The following is a 22,833-nucleotide window of genomic DNA, read 5'->3' on the forward strand; positions in this document are numbered from 1 at the left end:
CTGTGTGACTCTGAACCAGATCAGGAAACCAATTATTAGTACTCCAGAAGCTTCCATGTGTTCCTTCTGGTCCCAATCCCCTTCTTTCTTTCAAAGATTACCTTTTGCCTTTTATGGTTATCACCTCATACCTTTTCTTATACTGTGGTCTCCTAACTATGTATCTCTAACACTAGAATGTAGTTATACTTAATTTTGAATTTTATATAAACTAAATCATACTGTACATATTTTTGTGTGTCTGGCTTCTATCACTTGACATCATGTAGTCACATGTAGATGAGATTCCTTTATTTTCATAGCTGTGTGATATTCCATTATATGCTGTCCCACAATTTGTTTATCCCTTCTGATCTTGATGGCAATGTAAATAGTGTCCACATTTTGAAAATAATGTTGCTGTAGACATTCTTACACATACTTCCTGTTGCACCCATGCAAGAGACTATATACTTAGGAGTGGTATTGCTGGACCATGAGTTATACATAAATTTAATGTAACTAGGTAATGTCAAAGTAATTGCACTGATTTTTACTCCCACACGGAGTGTATGAAGGTTGTCATTGCTTCACATCATCACCTACATTTGCTATTATCAGACTTTTGGTTTTTGCCAATTTTGTGGGACTGTAGTGTTACAAGACGAACATCTATTTTCTTACTTAGGAATCATATGTAATAATAATTAAATTTAATTTTTACAAATAGAATAAGCCAATGGAAAAATTGGATGCAGAGAAAAGATAGATATTGACATCAGAGTGAACATCACATTAAATAAGGCAGTGTGACAGTGTATTTCTTTCAACTGAACTCATTATTCCACCCTATAATTTGGGGATAAGCAAGAATAGAAACAGTATGCCTGATACCTTATAATTTTTGCCCATCTTAGTAAATATAGTTAAATTGATTATAAAATAGATTAATTAATGGTCTGCCAAGAGAAGTATTATATGCTATCTCATCATCTATGTGGATTTGCTTCTTAACTCTTCATTGTTTTCTGTTTATCTATCCATACCTGTGATAATTCCATACCGTTTTAACCACTAGAGAGTTAAAATGGTATGGAATTATCATGCTATCTGTCTTGATATCTAATAGGGCATAACCTTGTCTTGAGTTTTACAAAAATGATAGCCATTTCTGGACAATAATGCACTTTGATTCTTTTTAAAAACATAGTGAGGTAGAAATTATATAGCATTAATACACAAATGTTGATCAGAGAATTTCACTTTCCTTTGTCTTACCAAGCAGAATGCCAGGTAATATCCACATTTTACCAGCCATGGCCTCTAACACTTTGCTAATATGAGATTTTTCTGAGTATGACCTAGTCTGAGCCCTAGAGCTGACATTACTCTCTCATGATGTGATGGACCACATAACACACCTGCAACCAAGTTTCTGCAGACCCATGACTGGGCTCTTGAACTACAAGGAGTTTTTCTCATTCATGAACATTGTATATTTCTTCATTTACTCAAAAATTTTTGGAGAGATGTTATCAAGATGGCTGGCTAGAGGTGCCCAGCACCCACCTCCTTCATGAGGAAGGACAAAAACAGTGAGTAGATAATCACACCTTTAATAAAGCATCTAAGGAAGAACACTGAAATTAAGCAAGAAAGTGATAAAGACCCTCTGAGACATGGAAATTCAAGATGGCAGCATAGAGTGAAAAGTGAAACAACCAGCTAAAATCAATGGAAAGCCAAAAGGGACTCTCCATTGTAGGTTAAAATGTAGTGAGAAATTCCCAGCAGCCCACATTCCCACTACACATGCCTGCAATCTTAGCTAGAGAGCCCTTCAGCTTTCACACTTCCTGAGCTCCAGGGAGTTACCCGGCATCCACATGGCTGTGTTTTTCCAGATAGAAAATCCACATTGTGTTCTCCTGCCCCAGGACCCAGGCTGCTATAGCATGGGGCCATTCTGAGAACAATTACCACCAACATCTTGCCCTGATACTCAATCGTCCCTGCACCTCCACATTCCTGGGGTCCTGCAGACATCCCCTCCCATATCCAATAAGAGGGCTGCAGGTTGTGACACCAGGTGGACCCACTGGTGCAGCCACATGTCTGGCACCTAGTCCACCCAGCACCCTAGACCCCGCATAACAGGCAGTCCAGCACATCAGGGAGGCTCCCTGGATATAGGGAGCTCCTCAGCTCGTGTTCCCCAGATCCTGAGAGCTCCATTTCCCAGCTACCACCACCAACAGTGATCTTGACTCCTCCACCCACACTGCCTGGGAACCCAAGGACTGTTCAATAATTGGTCTGAGAAAACTAGATGTCCATATGCAGAAGAATAAAGCTAGACCAATATCTTTCATGATATGCAAATATCAACTCAAAAGTGATTAAATACTTAAAGGTAAGACATAAAACTCAAAAACTGCTAGAAGAAAGCATAGGAGAAATTCTTCAGGACATTGGCCAAGGCAAAGATTTTATGTTAAGACTACAAAAGCACAGGCAAAAACAACAACAACCAAAATAGACAAATGGAGCTGTATCCAACTAAAAAGCTTCTGCACAGCAAAGGAAACAGTCAACAAAGTGAAGAGACAACCCGTTGGATGAGAGAAAATATTTGCAAACTATTAATTCAACAACAGATTAATATCCAGAATATACAAGGACCTCAAATAACTCAACAGCAAAAATAAATAAATAATAAAAACCCACAAATGATTTGACTTAGCAATGGGCAAAGGATCTGAATAGATATTTCTCAAAAAAAAAAAGACATACAAATAGCCAACAAGTATATGAAAAAATGCTCAGCATTACTAATCATCATGATAATGTAAGTCAAAACCACAATCAGATATTATTGCACCACTGTTGGCTGTTCACCCCAATAGAACGGCTGTTATTAAAAAGATTTTAAAAATAAATGCCAGCAAGAAGAAATGGGAACTCTTACTCTGCTGATGGGAATGCAAATCAGTGCAGCTATTATGGAAAACAGTATAAAGCTTTCTCAAAAAAAACCTAAAAATAGGACAACCATATGATATAGCAATCTTATTACTGGATGTTGGTCCGAGGGAAAGGAAATCAGTATATCAAAGATTGGTACTTCCATGCTTTTTACAGCACTATTCACAATAGCCAAGATATGGAATAAATCTAAATGTTCATTAATCTTTGGTATGTATACACAGTGGAATACTATTCACTCATAAAAAGAATAAAATCCTGTTATTTGCACCAACATGCATGACCCTAGAGGACATTAAGTTAAATGAAATAAGTCAGGCATGGAAAGATAAATACTGCATATTCTCTTATATGGGAACTAAAAACAATAGCTCTTAGAAGTAGATAGTAGAATTATGGTTATTAGAAGGTGAGAAGGTCAGGGGGAGTAGGAGAAAGGGAGAGCTTGGTTCACAAATACAAAATTACAGCTAGAGAGGAGGAATAAGTTTTATTGCTCTATAGCACTGTAGGGTATGTAGTTAACAATAATTTATTATACATGTTTAAAAAGCTAGAAAAATGAATTGCGAATGTTCCCAACACAGAGAAATGATATATGTTTAATGTGAGAATACACTAATTAATCTGATTTTATTATTACACATTGTATACATGTATTAAAATAACACTCTTACCCCATAAATAGGTGCAAATATTATATGTCGATTAAAAAGAGAAATAAAAATATTGATCTCAAAACATTTTGTTTCTAGAGATATTTAAAATTTTTTTGTAGGTATATTCCTAGGTGGTTTTTTTTTCTGATATTGTAAACAAAATCTTCTCTTCTATTACACATTCAAATTCATTATTTCTGCTGTATTGGAAAGTTATTGATATTTATTACATGAATCTTATAGGAGGAAGTTAATTAAAGAAAAATACATGTATAGAAAAGTGCATAAAATATACCTGTATAGTTCAGTAAATTTTCACAAGCTCAGTTCATCCCTTTAATCAGAACCCAGATCCAGAAAGAAAAGGTTCCCTTGTATTGTCACGTTCTCTTAGGGTAACCACTAGCTTGACTTTTAACACCAGAAAATAATTTTACCTTTTCTGAACTTAAATAAATTGGCTGATTCAATAAGATCTCTTTTGTATCTGAATTCTTGCATTCAATATGGTGTTCGTAAGATTTATATTATTATAATTCTCATAGCTATATAGTATTCTCTTTTGTGAATTACATAATTTGTCAATTTTACTCTTGATGGGTATTTGGGTAGTTTTCAGTGTTAGGCTATATCAAATAGTGCTGCTGTGAACTTTCTTGTATGTGAATATATATATGCATTTCTGTTGGGTATATACCTAGGGATGGAATATCTATGTAATGAGGTATGATTTTGTTAAGTGTTAGTAGATACTGTCAGATTTTTTAAGTGATGGAACCAGTCTGCATTCTTACCAGCAGTGTACATGATTTTTTTAGTTTTTCCAAATTTTTGCCAAGACTTAGTCTTTACATTTTATCCATTCTGGTGGGTATGTAGTGGAATCACATATAAGTGTAATTTGAATTTTTCTGATTACCAATAATTGTGAGCCTCTTTTCATCCATTTATTGGCCATTTGGATATAAAGTTCCAGGTCAAGTCTCTTGCACAGTTTTCTAAATATCTATCTTCTTCTTATTATTTTATAGGAACTTGTATGTGTGTGTTCCTGTGTGTGTTTAAATTTTTGAAAAGTATTATTTGTTAATTATAAAATATGTTTCAAATATCGTTTTGCACTCCATCACTTCTCTTTTCATTCTGTATAGTATTTTTCTGACACTTTTAAAAAATTTTTTTGAGTCAAATTTATCAATATTTTCCTTTATGGCTGCACAGTTTTGGCAATATTTAGTAATTCCCCCCCACCTTAAAGTCACAAAGATATACACTTATTGTACTTTTAAAATTCTGTATTGTTTTTCCTTTACATTTAGGTTTATAATCCACCTGAAACTGATTTCTCTGTTTGGCATAGGTTAAAAGTTCAATTTCATATCAGTGGTTACCCAATTGCCTTGCACAACTGATTGAATACACTGTCCTTCCTCACTATTTTTCATGCCATCTCTCTCTTTTGTGAATTTACCACAAAAGAGAATTTGTGACTTTTAAGGTGTCTGCTGATTCATGATTCTGTTTCTGGGCTCTCCATTTTTTCTCATTGGCCTATTGGTCCATTTTTGTCAATATCACACTGTATTAATTACTGCATTTTTACTGTTAAATATATCTATTCACATTGTGCCTCTTCAGAAGGCTACTCTTGACCCATCACATTTCCATGCATATTTTAGAATAAACTTGCCAAGTTACATATAAACTCATACACATGCATATACACCCCCAGAATAAAATTTTGATTGGGATGATGACTCTTTACAATATTGAACCTAAACCATTAATGTGATATATCTATTTAGGTATTCTTTAATGCCTGTTAGTAAAATTTCATATGTTTTCCCATTGAGTGAGCACATCTTTTGTTAGATTTATTCCAGGTGCCTGATATTCTTAATTTTTTTCAAATAGAGATGGGGTCTTGCTCTGTCACCTAGGCTGGAGTGCAGTGGCATGATCATAGCTCACTGAAGCCTCAAACTCCTGGGCCTAATCGTCTCGCCTCAGCCTCTTGAATTGCTAAGATTACAGGCATAAGCCACTGCACCTGGCTTGATGGTATTTTAAATAGCATCTTTAAAATTGTTTATACTATGTGGCTGGTGTGTGTGTGTGTGTGTGTGTGTATGTGTGTACACATACAGGATTGATTTTTGGATGATACTCTTCTATTTTATAACCTTTCCAATATTTAATAATTTAATAATATTATTATAGACAGTACAAAATACTTTTTCATTCTTTACTACCCTGGCTAAAACTTCACCACAAAGTTGAATAGAATTAGTTAAAAAGGGGCAGTTACCATTATCTATTTCTGATTGCAAAGGAAAGCCACCAATGCTTACCAGTAATTATAATGATTTGCTATGGTGTTTATAATACCTATATCATATATTTTTATCAAAGTTTTGATTTCTATTTCTAGTTTTCAGAGTTTTTTGGGAGATTTTCTTTTATTTATTATACTTTAAATTCTGGGGTATATGTACAGAACGTGCAGGTTTGTTACATAGGTATACAGGTTCCATGGTGGTTTGCAGCATCCATCACCTTGTCACCTACATTAGGTATTTCTCCTAATGCTAATCCTCCCCAATACCCCCACCCTCTGCTATCCTCCCCAGCCCCCCAGCCCCTAACAGGCCCTGCTGTGTGATGTTCTCCTCCCCGTGTCTCTGTGTTCTCATTGTTCAACTCCCACTTATGAGTGAGAACTTGCAGTGTTTGGTTTTCTGTTCTTGTGTCAGTTTGCTGAGAATGATGGTTTCCAGCTTCATCCTTTGTGAAATGTGTTCACTCATCTAAAATTTCAAATACAAGCAAAATTTTAATCACATCTTCCTATTCTATATTTAGTATCTTCAGGATGTGATATAATATTCTTTTATTCATTCCTTATACTGGTCATTTGTTTCTTCTCTCTTTTTTCCTTGATTAGTCTTGCCAGAGGTTTAATCAATTTGGTTAGCCTTTTCTAAGAACCAAAGATTGGCTTTGTTTATTCTCTCTGTTATATGCTGCTTTCTATTTCATTGATTTCTGCTTTTATCTTTTTCTTTCCTTCCATTTATTTGAGTTTCCTTTGCTCCGTTTTCTATCTTCTTGAGTTAGAGTCTTCAGCTTTTTTTTAATAACTTGAATAAATTTTCAGCCTTATTTTAGTTATAGAAGTGTCATTTACCTATTTTTTAAGATCGCAAGTCAAGAGCTTTCTTTTGTGTAAGGTGGTGTGAAGTTGGGGGGTATCCAGCCACCTTATGTTTTTTTTTTCTCTTTCTGCAATTACAGGCTCTGTTTGGATAGTGTTTATTTTTGTGTTAATGTTATTAGATACACATGATTGGTAATAAGAATGGTTATAGCTAATATTTATTAAGCTCTCACTATAGGTTAGATATTTTGTTAAGCACTTAATGTACATTATTCCATTTAACCCTCATAACAAAACTGTAAGATAGACACAATTATTAACCTCTTTTACAGATGAGGAAACTAAGGTTTAGAGTGATTTAATAAATTCTAATTTATTACTAGTAAATATCTGAATTTCCACAGCTAATTAGAGGTGGATCCAGGGTTTGAACTTAAGCAGTCTGGTTTCAGAGCCTATATTCTTATATTAAACTTACTCTGATTTGTCTCTGAGAAAAATCACATTGCCAACCTGTGAATATTTTAGTGTTGTTTTAAAGAAGGTTTAACAATATTTTAGTATTTGTGTATTTCAATTTCAGTTGGGAAAGTAAGTTTTAGAAGAACCACAGAGCAACAGGTGGGCTTCCTGTAACTGTGGACTCAATTCTAAACAGGGCAAAAAGAGCCCTATTTCTTTAAGTCAAATGATGAAACATGGCCCACATTACAAACACATGTGCCTGTTAATCTACCTAGATTGGTAGCACTGGTAGGAGCACTGATGGAAGACTGCTGGGCTTTTGTGGCACTTCCCTCCTCTCATTTCACAAAAAGTTGGGCAGCCATCTGCTTACTTTCCAATGATCCAGCATTTTCCCCACTGACATATGTGGGGAAAATGTAGTCAGTGACTCTGGGGAACCACTTTGCTGTCAAAGTTAAAAAGCTACTGTCCTAATCCTGTCCTTCTATTGCACACACCCCCCCCCCTTATGCTGTTTCAGTGCTTTGAAAAAAAGCTGGTCTGAATCCAAACACTATTATGGACATCTTTATAAATCCAACCCAATTTGGGCAGAAATTCTTCCAAATCTCTAGCAATCACAGGAAGGCAACATGCCTATGGTTCTTCAATTATTTTCAATAGGTTCTCTTTATCTTTCAGGGCAGTATTAAAAAGTTGTCTTTTAAAAGTAACTCTACTTTTGTTGAGAAAAGCTTTTCATTGAAGATACCACAGAGTTATTAAAGACTCCTGAGCAAATGATGGCTGATCAAATGAAGCAACCCATAAAAACCTTATAAATGATTTTTAATCTAAAGTATTTCTCTCTTCAATTTTCAAACTATGCAATCTACATTGCCTTTATGAGCAAATGTCATTAAGTCGGTTTCTACCTGCAGTACTATTGAAAATAGTCCATTGTACTGTTTCCACGGTGAAACCATTAGAATCCTATTCATGTCTAAACCTTACACTGTTTGTCACCTTCCCAAGCTACCAGACAGAGATACTCAGAACTCATTTTTATGTGCGTACACTCTATTACTCTCCTCTTGTCATAGATTTTTATTCCATACTGTGATGCTTCTGTTTCTTCTTAGGGAAACAGTGCACAGAGCCCTAATGTGCATAGAGCCCTATTGTAGACTACCAGTGACATAACAATGTTTTGATTTTTTTTCACAAAACAAAGAAAACCAACTAGTAGTAAATAATTTAAATGTCTTTTCTGTCATCTTGTGATCATGGATTTCCTCTTGACAAAGTTTCTAGGCAAGAGGCAGATAAGCCAATCAAACACATGGTGAATATTAGAATCCACAGGCTGAATAATGATGAAGGGATGAGTCCGTTCTGTTGTTCTCATGAAGCAGGTAGATCTCAGAAAAGTCATTAGGAGAACCACAAGGGAGAGATAATGGAATTGGATACTGTCCTGAAACCATGCATTCTGACCCAGGTTTATACATAACATTTTCTATAAGCAGGCTGCTGTGGTGATCTTTGCAGCAATATGTTGTTGGCATCTGGGTCACGGCAACAATCAGACATCTTGATTGCATGCAGATTTCCCACACAAAATTGCAATGCTTCATGGTTATTTTATTCCAAAGCTGTTTATATGAGTAAGGCATTAGCCACATCCTTTCTAGAAGCACAAATATGGGAAGGATCAGCATTTAAAGTTTAACATAACACTTGGCACATAGTGGAAAATTGACAAATATTTATTGAATTAATGAGTGGCTAAATAAAGAAGTAAATAAATGAGCTCGGTTCTCCCCAAAGATCTTCTAGTTCTCAGTTTGCTTTTGCAGAACCCACTGAACCCTTGTGTGGGGAAAAGAAGCTGAACTCAGAGTTCTATGAGATGTTTCTACTCAACCCCCAGCTGTTCAGTGCAAACCTAAAAACAGCTAATCCCTTTTCTGGATAAATGGAATCAGAACGGACAAGATCCCCCAAGGCGGGTCTAATAGAGGGTTTCTGCTCAGAACTATGGAGTGTTCCCAAGTCAGGGAAGTGGGTCAAGCTCAGAGTTGGGATTAAGGAGGCTGTGGGTTACATTTAGTGATCCAGAAAAAAGGCACCTCGAAAGATGTCCCAAAGCTTGGGATCAGGAGACCAGGGAAAAGAGCTGGAAAAGATAGGGATCAGGAAAACTATAGTCAAGAAAGGAGCAGAACTTGGCCAGTAAGCACAGGCCATGTACATTACCCACGTCAGCTGTCATCTGAGGCTCTTCGTGAGCCTGCTGCATTGTAGTGTGGGAGGGGCTCCTGGGCTGGTAGGCTAAGAATAGGTGACCTGTCCTAGAACCCTGCACACTTGTCACCTGGTTTTTAGAACTCAAATGGTGATCCTGGATCAGTGAACTTGGGCTTCTAGACAAGACAAAGAAAACAACTTGCCTTTCATTTCTTCATGAACAAGTTGGGGAGAGTGTGAGAGGAGAGGAGAATGGAGTGAGCTATTGGTGCCTAAGATGACTCAGTAATATCAAAGCACAGGCTTACAGTCCCAGATCTTTTCTGCCAACCTTCAAAAATAAACATTTTTTTATTTCTCAAGAGGAAAAGACAATGAAAGTGACATATCCAGTGGTTCTCCTAAATTAATTCACTACTTGGAAATTAATGACTCTATTTCTGATTAATTCTTCTGACTAATTCTCTATGGCTTAATTTCTTCTATGCAAATCTGCCCGTCAAGCTACTGTGAAATCCAACTAGAATGTAATATAACACAGAATTGTGGGAGGAGGAGGAAGACTGCAGTTAACTGTCTAGTAGAAGTGGCTGTTACTCAGAAAATAATGATAAGGCTCAGAAGGAATCATTTTTGGAAAAAAAAAAAAAGGTAAATCCCTCAAGGGTTAGCAAGAAATAAGCTGTCCCTCTGCCTTGTTGTGGAAAAAAATCCTGGCTTGGGACATTCAAGGACTCAACTGAAGGCATTTTTTTCCTGTGTGCTTAGGATCTCTTTCCTCAGCCAACAGAGGCTGCTACCCAGTACTGACAGTATCTCCAGTACCTCCAGGTGGCACCCTCCTCTGGGACCCCAGGATTCTGTAAGCCAGATGGTAGGAATACCTCAGCATCTGTTTACCAGATCTCTCTAGGGGAAAAGTAGCTTCCAATTTCCCTGTCTTTTGCCTTGCTTCTCATGGCACCAGAGCCCAGGGAGGAAATGAAACTTTCTAACCATGTTTGACTCTGAAATTTTTAGGCTTCTTCTTCAAATGTGTGAACAGAATGAGAAACTCCATTTGTTTATTTGATTAACATCCGCAACTAAATTGTGCCTTGTTAATTTCCCTGTTGATAATGCTACACTTGGCAGACACACCTTTTTCCTTTCCTTCCCAGGTCTGTTCTTTTTCTTCTTTTCTTTGTGTAAAGGGTATGTACTGGCTTTGTGAAATCCCTGTAGCAAGTTGTGAATGATGTATGAAGTGAAAAGTCTTTACTCAGGGCACAGTAGGAATACAGAAAGTGCTGTGCATTCACTGCTGGGCTGAGTTTTTGACTGTGTGCTGTAGGCATAGATATCCTGTATTCATTCTACACTGTCTCAAAATCCCAGGAGCTCTAGATCTGGTGGCAAGGGGCACAGTCCTGCAGAAGGGCAGAGAGATGAATTTATTGAGCTCCAAAAATCCTTCTTGGCACTGTGAGTCTGCATTCACTACAGGTAGGGATTTTTTTTTTCCTGTAATGTTAACAAAGGGATGAGAATAGGAATTCAAAGTCTAAGTTCAAGGTGCGGAAAATTAACCCACTCCCTGGCCTGTGATATGGGAAGGTGGAGGTAGGAGACAGGTGATTGTCAGTGCTCTGCAGGGTAATCTCACTTAGAAAGAATATGTCTCTTCACCCTGCCTGAATGAGTATATTGTTATGCCCCAAGAAGCCAGGAGAAAAGACCTATTCTTGTGATTTATGCAGTATTTTCCTTTCAAGGAACCCAGAACTCTCTAATAGTCATCACAGTTTTTTTGTGAGATATGTGTCATATTGGTGCATGACCTAAAATTCTCTCATTTTAAAAAATTAGATGCCCAATTATCCAACAAGTGTTTTATACAATCAAGTTGACATTATCCAATGTCAAATTAGCTGACTTATGGATTAACTGCTGACTTATGGGTTAACTATGGTTCAGGTGCAACTGGGCCTCATCCTCAGTTCTCCCAACTGGAAGCCCAGGAACTTCAAGCCTTGAATCTTCTGAGTGTAGGAGAATAACTAAGCAACTATTTTCTAAGTGTTCAGCCATATTCAGGGGCAAGCACATTACAGATCCTGACATTTTGCAACCGCACTATGTCAATGCTGAGCAGTTGAGCAGTAACTCTAGTTTCATTTGTATCCTTGATTTTTGTTTTCTGTGACTACTGCCCTCCCATTCCTAACCCGAATCTCACTTACCTAGTCCAATGACAGTTGAGTATGTTACCTTAGTCTCAGAAGATGGGGCAATTATTATACAAGCTAATAGGCCAACTTTTAAATAGAATAACTGACTTCCCAAAATTACCCATTTCTTAGGCTCTTTGGGCATTTATGATTAGGTTTTAGACATTTCATTCAAAGTTAGACTATCTTTTATACATGACTTTAAAAAGAACAAACCCATGGCCTGCCATAGTCTCAGTCTTCCCCTTGAATTACCACATTCTACGTTCTCATTCACAACTTGGAGTATAATGAACCTAGAGATGACCCATGAGTAAGCAGGAGGCATTAAATAACAATAAATTAAAGACAATTTGGGAGGCTGAGATGGAGGGTCATTTGAGGCTAGGAATAGAAACCAGCCTGGGCAACATAGCGAGACCGTGCTAAGAATATAAAAATACTGGCTGGGCTTGGTGACTTGTGCCTGTAGTCCTGGCTAAAATCAGGAGGCTGAGGCAGAGGATTGCTTGAGCTCAGGAGTTTGAGGTTGCATTGATTTATGATCACACCCCTGCACTCCAGCCTGGGTGACGGACTCAGGCCCTGTCTCAAAAATTAATAACTTAAAGAAATTCTGGATCCATTTATCCTGAAGAGAAGAAAGCAGAGACATAACCCAGGTTTTTAAGCACAAGAAAAGAGATCCCAGACAGAATGGGGAGCAGTTGGGTTGAGATTAGTCTGGAAAAAAGGGAATATGCTGAATGTATAACTGGGGGATTTATGTAAGAATCTTTATAAATAATACACCCAACTCTCACTAGCCCTTGCTTTTGATATGAAGAGTTTTTATTTTATTGCTTAGATCAGTTATTTCAGGAGATCTAAAGTAATAGAAAAGTATAAACAGGAAAATACATTACAGAATACTTGAGGTGTACTCTTCAGAGATTGTTAAGGAATATTATTGTTCCTTGTTGGCTGCAGATTAGAACAAGGAGCAAATATTACTTTTAGCTCCAAACAGGTCAGTGAGTCTATTTTGAGAAAATGTGTTCTCTCCATTCATGCATGGTTTTCTGTGTAGGGATAAAATGATATTATCGCATTTCAAGTTTCCATCTCATCCTTTTGGTTGTCCCCAGGCCAGTTACCCATATCTCCTTTCCAAATGAAACCTGGTGCCTGCAGGCTTTTGCACATCTCTAGAGTTATTTCATATTTTCTCCTTATATCTTTTCTGATGACTAGTAGATGTTTATGTATCCATCCATAGCCTGGCAACATCCCAACTATCAAATGCATAAACTAAAATGGTAAGAAGGAAGAGAGGATAATGGTAGAGCAGCCTACTACATAAGTTAAAAAAATCTGTTTTATCCCTAAGGGAAGAGCCAACCTTAGGCCCCCTGTATGCCTAGGAATATTTTTCCTACTGAGACTTTTCTCTTATTTTAAGTAGTCTGAAAATAACTGGTCCAAGGAATAAAATTAAACCTCTCTGTATCAAAAGCAAGAGTCTTAAGCAAAGGTGGTAACAAATCCTGAGATACTTAGGCTTGTCTGAACTTAAAATTCAACAGGGTTCTATGACTCAGCATGTCATGAAAATCTGAACTTGATTTTTGAAAAATGCTCTGTGCTCTGGATCCATTAGGAACATATTAAAGTGTTGAAGTACAAAACATTTTTTTCTCTCTTAGAGAAGATCAAATGGAATCCCCAATGCAAATGTACTACATTCTTCACCACTGGATCATTTCCAACAACTGGACAAATGCTGGAGGATTCAGTCGAAAGCTTCTAAGCTTAGGAAGAGTCATATCTTGATTACAAGGCTAGGCCTGTCAGTAATGCAGTCGTGTGAGCTCAGCAATGGCCCATTGCATTGTAAAATTCAATGAATTTTACATTTATTTCCAGCCTCCTTCTGAAGACAGTCAATGCCTCCAAAGAACATTACTGGATGGAAGCATAATCTCTCCACACCTCAGCAATAAGAGATTGTGCCAGTCCGGGACACGCGAAGTTGCAGAGCGCTCCTCCAAGCATAGCACCAGCCCTCAGTGATTTCTTACAGATATTTACTTTCACACATGGCATATAGAACATTAAAAGGGTTTTGAAAAACCCCTCAGTTTTCAACTTCTGAAGGATTATTAACTTCAAAGTCTGAAGAAATGTCGCCCTTCTATCTTTGGAAATGCCAGGAGCCTTTGCATATCCTTACCACAGGACCAAGCAACCCCCAGCAGAGAAGAACGATTACTGCCTCGGTGGCAGGAGGATGGCTTTTGATCTCCTAACATATTGGAAATTACTTAAAGGTAAGCCATCTGCTAGCTGAGGAACAAAAACAGATTACATCACACCCTGCTAGAAAGATTGTGTTAAATCCTGTATATCAAGGCTTTTAATAATTCTATATTAAGTCAGCTAATAGGATTAGGTACACATTTTCTTTAGGCTTATTTCCTCAACTATTAAAAAAACTTTTTTTGTGCGTTTGACGATCTGCAAAATTCAAGAGTATTCCACTGTGAATAAAAAGAGTTCTTTCAAGAGGAGGCATTTCTTCAGATCACCTCTGCTCTCCAAAGAGATGTACAGCAGAAGTGCCTTTCTAAGTAGGTTGTGGAAGAGGCAAGACAGGAGCTTCTATCATTGCTAATATGAAATATTACCTGGGTATTACAAACCTGCCTACTACGGCTTCCTATCTTCACTGTTCTTCGGCAGGTCAAGGATGGAATTCAGGCAGGTGGGGGATGAACAGGATGTTGATCTGATTCCCTCAGTAATGGTGATTAATGATAACCATGGTGATAGTCCACCACAAGGTTGGTATGGCACAAATATTGGGATAATCAAAGAATAAGCCTTGATTAATTAGAGCTTAAAGCATCTGCAAGACTGGACAGTCCCAGCCTCGAGAAAGCTTGCATTCTAAGATGACTGCAATACAAAACATATATTCTAAAATTACACCATGCCCAAACCAAGCATACTGTCCTCTATGTCTGTGGTAACCTTCGGGTCAAGGGAATATTAGAATATATTCACTTAGTGACATGCAGAAATAAAGTTAATTCTTTGCCCCTTCTTTATTCTTTGCTACTTCTTACAATAATTTTAGTATTATTCTACAATTTCAAATAATTAAAAATACACATTACACAAATTAACTTCCACTTATGCTTCTAAGTATTTTAAAGATGCTCATTTATTCTGTGTACTATACATCACTCTGGGACACTGAGAGTTGAATAAGGTTATAGCAGTGATAGCAACAAACACCTTTATCTCTCAATGGTCCTTGAATTAGTTCTTCAAAAGATAAAAAAAAAAAAGTCTCCATTCTCCTGAGAGAGGGTAATTCTTTATCTTGATGACAATAGAGGGTCACAAATAACTGTTGAGAACCAAATAAAATGCAGGAATCAACATATTTAGAAACCAGCACAAAGTGTTGCGTATTGAAGCCCCTTGAGAAATATTTGTTGAATAGCATTTCTAAGAGATTATTAGAAATGGATGCCATGATTTTGTCTTAATTGTTGAATGATACAGAATAAAATGAAGTAAAGTTTGCCAAGGCACAAATGAGCAAAGGAAACTATAAAGCCAGTAGCCTAAATGTTTAGTTGTTTTATATTGTACCTTGGTGCATTGGTTCAAGCTTTCTTTGTGTGCTTTTTACAAACATAGGACAAGGAATTAATAATAAATCTCATACTAACTACCATACTTAGAGATACTTAAGTTATTAGCACTTCAAAAAGTTTGTCTCTAATCCTCACAGTGTTTTTCAGAGGTGGATATTATCACTCCCTGTTTACTGGTGAGAAAACTGGAATTCAAGGTGGTTAAAAGAACCTTGAATTCCAGCAAGTGAAAGAGCGAAGATTCATAGAAAGGTTTGATACCAAAGTCCATGCTCTTTCTGCCACACCTGACTGCCTCCAATTTGAAAGGGGCCAGGAGTTGCTCTTCACCCGGTGACCTGGCTTACCTGGTGACTTAGCTTAGCTTTCTTTGTCTCAAATCTTTAAATGAACTGATGAAACAACATCATTTCCTTTGAGATACTCAGAATTCAGTCAAGGGATCTCACATTCTGCTCCTGCAGGCCAGTCCCCACTGGGTTTCTCCAGCATATTGATGTTCTTTCCTTTCATTAGTTTGAGGCAGTCAAAACAAAATGCTTGAAAGTCTTTTCCCAGATCACAGAATTTCTCTTTCATTAGCCACAAACTTTAGGTTCTCAACTTAATATTTTTCTGTCATGTTTTAAAATACCCCACTGTTGATTACGTTACTTGCTTGCCATCTAATCCAAGTGGAGGACAACATAAATGTCCAAACAAACAACAAATCAGCAGTAAGAGAAAATCTCAGAAATGATTTGAAATATCTCCTGCATTACTGATTATTGAAATTAGAAGACCTATAAGTAATAATAGAATCATATTATCTGCTGGTTGAATTAGAACTAAGTAAGAGGAAATTAACTATGTAATAGTGCTCAAATAAATATTGTCAAACACATATGTTAGTATTTGTATTAAAGTAATACCAACTGCTGTAATAACTCCCCAAATTTCAGTGTCTTAACTTGATTTCTTCCTCATATAATAGTTCAATTTGGGATTTATATGTATGGCCCTGATATCTTTAACATGTGTTTTTAGGGTCACTAGGCTCATCTGCATTAAGACGGAGACCAGGAAGAAGCATGGAGAAAAGCTTTATGGACAATGTCCATGGACCAGGGGAAGACATGGTGCTCCTTATCTTCACTGACTTCCCATTGGCAAAAATCTCAGTCATGTGGCCACATCCAACTGCAAGGGAGGCTGGGAAATGTATTCTAGTCATGTGCCCAGAAAGAAGAGGAAATAGCCTTGATAATAAACTGGCAGTTTCTGCCACGGTGTTCTACGACAGTCTATAAAAAGAAGCTAGACTTCCAGGTGCTTTCAGCTGAGAGTTACATTGAGAATCAAAATGCAGATCTATAAACTTTATTAAGATTAAAATACCTGCCCTAGCCAACCATTTGTATTGGACTGCTAAAAATTAGAGCAGTTACCATAAGCACAATGGCATTCTGATGTAATGAGTACTACTAATAGCAAAACTCCTTCTAGTTATGTCATTGACTCCAGCACCTGGGATAACTCTAACACCTAGAATACACTCAGCAAATGTATGTTCAATGAATGAATGGGCTTCGAGGATTGACCATGCATTTTTCCATCAATCGATAAAGATTGTGGCTCACATATTACAGTTAATCAACTCTTATTTTGTTGCTGTTGTTGTTGATTCAGCCATGCTCTATGGCAATGGCCCAAATCTTGTTTCTTCACCACTCCAAGCATGCCTGTTAACTCCACTCCGTAATATATCTTTGGTAACCTGTAAGATTTTTACTGAAGGCCGCCCATGCTTCTCTAGGCTTCAGGGAGAGAATCAGCAGCCACATTGTATAATGGACAGAACAGAGAGGAACGTAGGTTAATTTTATTATTTCAGCTTTTGTCTTAGGCAAGTAACTTATTTCTTCTGAGCTTTTCTCATGTAGAAAGACTGAACAATAACATTTGTCTTTCCGAGTTGTAAGTACAGCAATTTTAAAAACCCCGAATAAAGTAGGCACTGTCATCATTTATAATAATGATTGATTGTTTGGAATGTTAGCATTCATAATAAAAATTCTAAACATCACTCAGCTTTGTTTCCTATTAGATATGTTAAATCAGAAAGCCCTAATATCCAGAAGCAACACTATGACAGGATTGTAAGTAGAGCACAAGTTTTTTCAGCCTCCTGCTGTCAGCTGAATCCCTATTGAGCAGATACTTCCCTCGGGACAAATGACCATGCATCAGAGGCTGTATCTGCTAATAGCTAGAGCTGTCACTATTTGCATTGGATTGAGTCAATCTGCCTTAAGCTTTCACGAGGGTAAACAGCCAGTAACCAATGAAGTTCTTAGGACTCTTTGCCCCACAGAGACTTATTAAAGGATCTTATCTATTTCAATACCTGCCAGCAGGTGTAGATTATTAGAATGTGTGTGCTGAGAATCTACTGCTTTCATGAATAGCAACCTTGACTCCGAAATAACATATTTTCATGTCAAAATAGCAGAAACATTTCTTTTCTCTCTTCACTGATGCATAACATTCTAAAAGACAGGAATGGCCTTCAGCTAATACAGATCAATTTCCATTCAGTTTCTGTCACCATTTAATTACTGTTGACCCCTTTAACCTTTCTCACTTCCTTTATGGATTATATTTCTTTCTACTCTATTGCCATTTAGTTTATTTGGTGACATAAGCAAACTTTATATAATAAAGTTTTGTATTTTTCTTCTTTCATGCCTCTTATTGTGTTGAATTTGTTTTAAAACAAATTATTTTCTGAAGTAGAAAATATTTTAATGAGCTGACTTTATACTTTATTTTTGTATTTACTTCTTAAATCTTGAGTTTTAAAACGGAGAATACTTCAATTTCTTCTATCACCCATTTCAGAATGATAGAATCCTAAGTAGGTTCCTGGGAAATAGTCTATTGTTCCCTTCAACTTTTCTACAGTATTTACCTGTTAAATAATACACTGTGTACTAAATTATATATTAAAAAGAAAAACAAAATGTTAAAGTGAAAACCAGCCACTAATAATGCAAAGGGGATTATGTCAGAGTGACGTAAGAGGAGGCACTGTCTTCTTTCTGCGCATTCATCTTTATTATTGCTGACCTAGGCCGTGAGAGGACAGAGACTGAGTTTTGGAATTAGGCATTTCCTGATTCCAAATCTGGCTGTACTACACATAAACTGGATGTCCTCTGGAAAGTCCTTGGACTCATCTGATCCTGTCTCCTTATCTGGAAGGCAGAAATAATTATTCCACCTCTCAAGATTGCTGTGAAGATTAAGTGAAATGAAATATGTAAAATGTCTGGTATATGTGTTCTCTCTGTGCAATAGGTACATTTGAACCTATGAGTGTTACAGCAGCCTGAGCCTGGGTTTTCTTGAAAGTGGAGCCCAAAGCAAAGAATTCTGTATTACTATTTTGTCAGGGGGTGAAATTTCAGGGAGATGCAGGGAGGGACAAGGAGAGTGAAGCAGGGAAGGAGGAGGAGCCAATATGAGTGTGCATAATCAAGAGAGATGCCAGTGAGTGCATCTCATTGATACGGGACATACTCCTCATTGTCTGCATTGTATAGCAGCAGCTCTCACTCCCCATAGCAGTCAGGGTTGATTACCATTGCCAATATAGTAATTTATTTATTTGCCTTTGGTTCACTACTGCAAGAAGCCTAATTGTGGTAGTTGAAGCTTCAAGTTTGGTGGAGCCCTTTCTGTGCACCCGGTGAAGCAAGTCTTTCCCTTTTCAGCCCTGCAGTGGAAACCAGACCTTAGAGTGTGGGGACAGAAAGTACAAATTTTGCAAGCGAGCTGTTGTATCTACAATGTGAGAGTAAGCTGTTTTGATCCTTCCTCCTTATGAGCATTGAGAAAGATGCATCTGCCAGACGGTCACATACCTAGTACCAGAGACCTGCTAATCCACTTGCAGTAAAGAGAGCACATTTGGCACAGCAGATACCATTGGCGTTAACATCTGGTTATGTTTATGATAATTCACCATCATCCTCCATGAGCTCTCAGGATTTTCCAGGGCTAGGTATGCCCGGAAATGAGCATGCAGAAAAATTGAACCAGGGATATGATGGAAAACATCACCCTTGTATTCTTCAAGTGTTTGATTGTATTACTAACCTCTGCAATTCTTCCTGGCATGCAGTGTTACTTCTGATTTATGGTCTTAGATGGGGATAGAGACAGTTTCAGGGACTTTAGCTTAGCCCTTCCCTCGTAATATCCCTTATACTACAAGTCTGTGAAGCAGTATGAGGGCTCTATCTGACAAATATGTTTAACTCAGTTATACTCAGGATGTGGGCAATAACCTCAGGTTGGGTCTGTGAACACTGTAACACACTGTGAAACAAACTTGACCTAAAATTCCATTATTGCTATGTCTAGATGGGCTCCCACTCTAACCACATATCTTTGATAGCATTTCAGTTCATTTGGTATAATTTCAACCCCAACTCCTTATCTAATAGCCTTTGAAAAGTCTGGGTTTTCCCTTTCCAACAGTGCAAAGTTACTCTGCTGCAAATACATTTGGGGGAAGAAAATCAAAGGAATATTTACCATATATACTGGTGGTGGCATTGAAGAGTCCTTCCTCAAGGGATCCTGGCTTCCTCATTAATCACTAAACTCTGGATCTATGAACCAATTTATATCTGGAAAAGGATGGTGGGAAGGTGATTTTCTACCATCGTAGTTGATGTAAACAGTCTCTTCACCAAGCCTTAACACACATCTCAACAGACCCTTAGGATGAGATCCAGGGGTTCTTTGGAGGGCATCAAATTCTGATCATGGCTAGTTTCCTCCATGTTAGTAAACGTTCCTTTGTCCAGCCTCATATACTGATGTCCTCACCGCAGTCCAAGACCCTCAAGCTTCAGTTCCACATATATAGTCCTCTACTCTTACCAGATCATTTGAACTGGTTTCGGCAAGTCTTTTGGCAGACAAGCTGTTTCCTCCAGGACTAGTGCTAGGGCTGGGCTGAGACTTCTCCTTGGTCAACAGTCTAGAGAGAATGAGGAATTCTAGAGGCAGATCTCAAAGAGACAGTTATCTTATGAATAGTCTCCAAGCAGGTAGCCATTGCTCTCCTCCAGGAAGAAGGGCCCTAGGAGGAGGCTTTACTGGAATCTGGTAGTTCAAGATTATCAGCTGGTTCATCAAAATGTTCCCATCTACTCTTTTCCTATTGAGGTCCTGACTTGGATACAGAGTTGAACCTGTATATTCGCTCTCCTTTGTGGTTCTACACTTTTACAATTAAATCCGGGGCTTGATTTTTAGCATGGTCTTCTCTGTGGTTCCATGAAATGGATTGGATCATAATCCCAAAAGAAACAATCCCAAAATAATTGTCATAATCTCAAATTCTGAAATCTTTAAAGATCAAAATCCCTAACATCTAAAATCTTAAAAATTACAATTCCATAATTATACAACATTAAAATTCTGAATGTTAAAGTCCTGAAAGCCAGCTTCTAGGGAAAGGATTAAAGCATTTTTGGTTGCATACAGGATACTTACATCATGTTAGTTGGATCATGTTGGGCAGAACTGTTACCTTTAGTGTCTTTATTTGCATTAACGGAAAAATTCACACAGGTGGATTGGTCACATGATATGGCAACAACAAAAACTTCAGTTTAAAAGTGTGTCACTTTCCTGCATTGACATTCCTATCATCTCTGACCTTCAAGGAGCTTTTAATGAATTAAAGCCACATTTACCTGCAGAAGCTAGGGAAGTTACCAACTGATTCAAAAATAATTATCTGCATGGTAGGATAAGAAGACACTTATGCAACAGTGTTGCTGTTTGATTACCAGTATTGTTTTCACCAAATTTGAGATCTGAATATGAGTGCATTCAGAATGGAATTTTGGGTACCCAAAACAACATAGAATAATAACATGGAAGATGGGAAAATTTAACAGGGAATGTTCATGCTGATGTACAGCAAATCATATAGAAGAATTTCCAAAATAGCAGGTCCACATAGAAAAAGAATATAAACATTTCTCCAAGGAGAGCCATGTCCTAAAATATTTTTTTTTAAAGTAGCTATTCTGTAATACCGGCACTTTGGGAGGCCGAGGCGGGTGGATCACGAGGTCAGGAGATCGAGACCATCCATGGTCAACATGGTGAAACCCCGTCTCTACTAAAAATACAGAAAATTAGCTGGGCATGGTGGTATGTGCCTGTAGTCCCAGCTGCTCGGGAGGCTGAGGCAGGAGAATTGCCTGAACCCAGGAGGTGGAGGTTGCGGTGAGCCGAGATCGCGCCATTGCACTCCAGCCTGGGTAACGAGCGAAACTCCGCCAAAAAAAAAAAAAAAAAAAAAAAGTAGCTATTCATCATAAAGTCAGATGCAAGACTTTAAAATACAGTGCATGGACTATTTCCGCGTAATTACCCATAATCTATCCCTGTAATGCAGTTTTTTATATTTCAAAATTTTCTAGTTTGGGGGGAGTTGTTTTCTTTTCAGATTTTTAAACCATTTTAAATTGTCAGTATTTTTTTCACAATCAGTATTTTTTTTAAACAATTCTCTATGCTACATATTTCATCTTCTCATCATTTTTAGTACTGGAGGTATAAATTGTGTAGAGACTTTAGAGTTCTAATTCATTTTTTGTATTTTTTGGCAAACGTAACTCCATGAAAGTACATTGTCACAATGCTGACTTTTTGTGAAAGCCTTGTGTGTGTACATAAAAACATTGAAACTTCCTCAATTAATAAAGAGATATTCTTTTTGTATATCTATGCTTGTGAAAAATAAAAGCATTTGCCACCTGCCCCACAACCCAATTAACCACAGGTGAAAGTCTTAGTTATTATAATGCTAGTACATGCTAGGTATTATCACAACTACACCTTCTGCCAGCAATGGGACCTTTATAACTCAGATCCAAAATACCTTCTTGATGGGCTGCTTTCTGAAGTGATTCAGCATTAATTGTCTTAGTCTTGGCTCCCCAGAAAGCAGAGCCTGAACCAGAGGTTTACATTGTGCTACCTTATTAGGGCATGTAACCCAAAATGAGGACTATGGATTACAAAAGCAGCAAAGGGTGAAAGAAAATGAAAGAATGCTGAGCAAGCTGGTTGTTGGTAACTATTGCTTAATGTTGCAAGACCATTCTCTGAGAAGACCTGTAACAGCTTCTCAGGGCAGTATCTCTAGTGGGAAAAAGGGAAAATAAATTAATCAACAGACTCCTGCCTCCCATGGATCAAAGTTTCATCTCATGAGGATGCTAACCTCCTTGCACATTCAGGTATTTGCATGGGTACATAGCAGAGTCCTGTGGTGCTCTAAACTTCTGTATTACCGTAGAAACCCTTTGGAGGACGACGCAAAGTCAGATCATTTAGTACGTCACTGTCACGGCGAATTTTATCAGAACCTGTGCACAATCGTCACCACAGAAGTGGCTGGGGTTACAAGCAGGTAGTACAGAAAG

The 22,833-nt window shown here is 37.6% G+C and overlaps 1 protein-coding gene across 40 annotated transcripts in view; it reads left to right on the top strand.

Moving 5' to 3' along the window:
* Positions 1-22,833, top strand: part of MTERF1 (mitochondrial transcription termination factor 1) — a 560,591-nt gene that overhangs the window by 490,804 nt on the left and 46,954 nt on the right. For 17 of the 40 annotated variants that reach the window (XR_013523957.1, XR_013523959.1, XR_013523958.1 and 14 more), the window contains one exon: positions 13,593-13,996. The exons of 11 other annotated variants lie outside the window; for them this stretch is intronic. The gene's annotated coding sequence lies outside the window, so the exon portion shown is untranslated. Of the gene's footprint in view, positions 1-10,854; positions 10,963-13,372; positions 13,997-16,360; positions 18,056-22,833 lie in introns of those variants that run through there. 12 more of the 40 variants (XR_013523960.1, XR_013523962.1, XR_004728285.3 and 9 more) reach the window with 4 other exon arrangements.

Source organism: Callithrix jacchus, chromosome 11 (genome assembly GCF_049354715.1).
Source record: "Callithrix jacchus isolate 240 chromosome 11, calJac240_pri, whole genome shotgun sequence".
Taxonomy (NCBI): domain Eukaryota; kingdom Metazoa; phylum Chordata; class Mammalia; order Primates; family Cebidae; genus Callithrix; species Callithrix jacchus.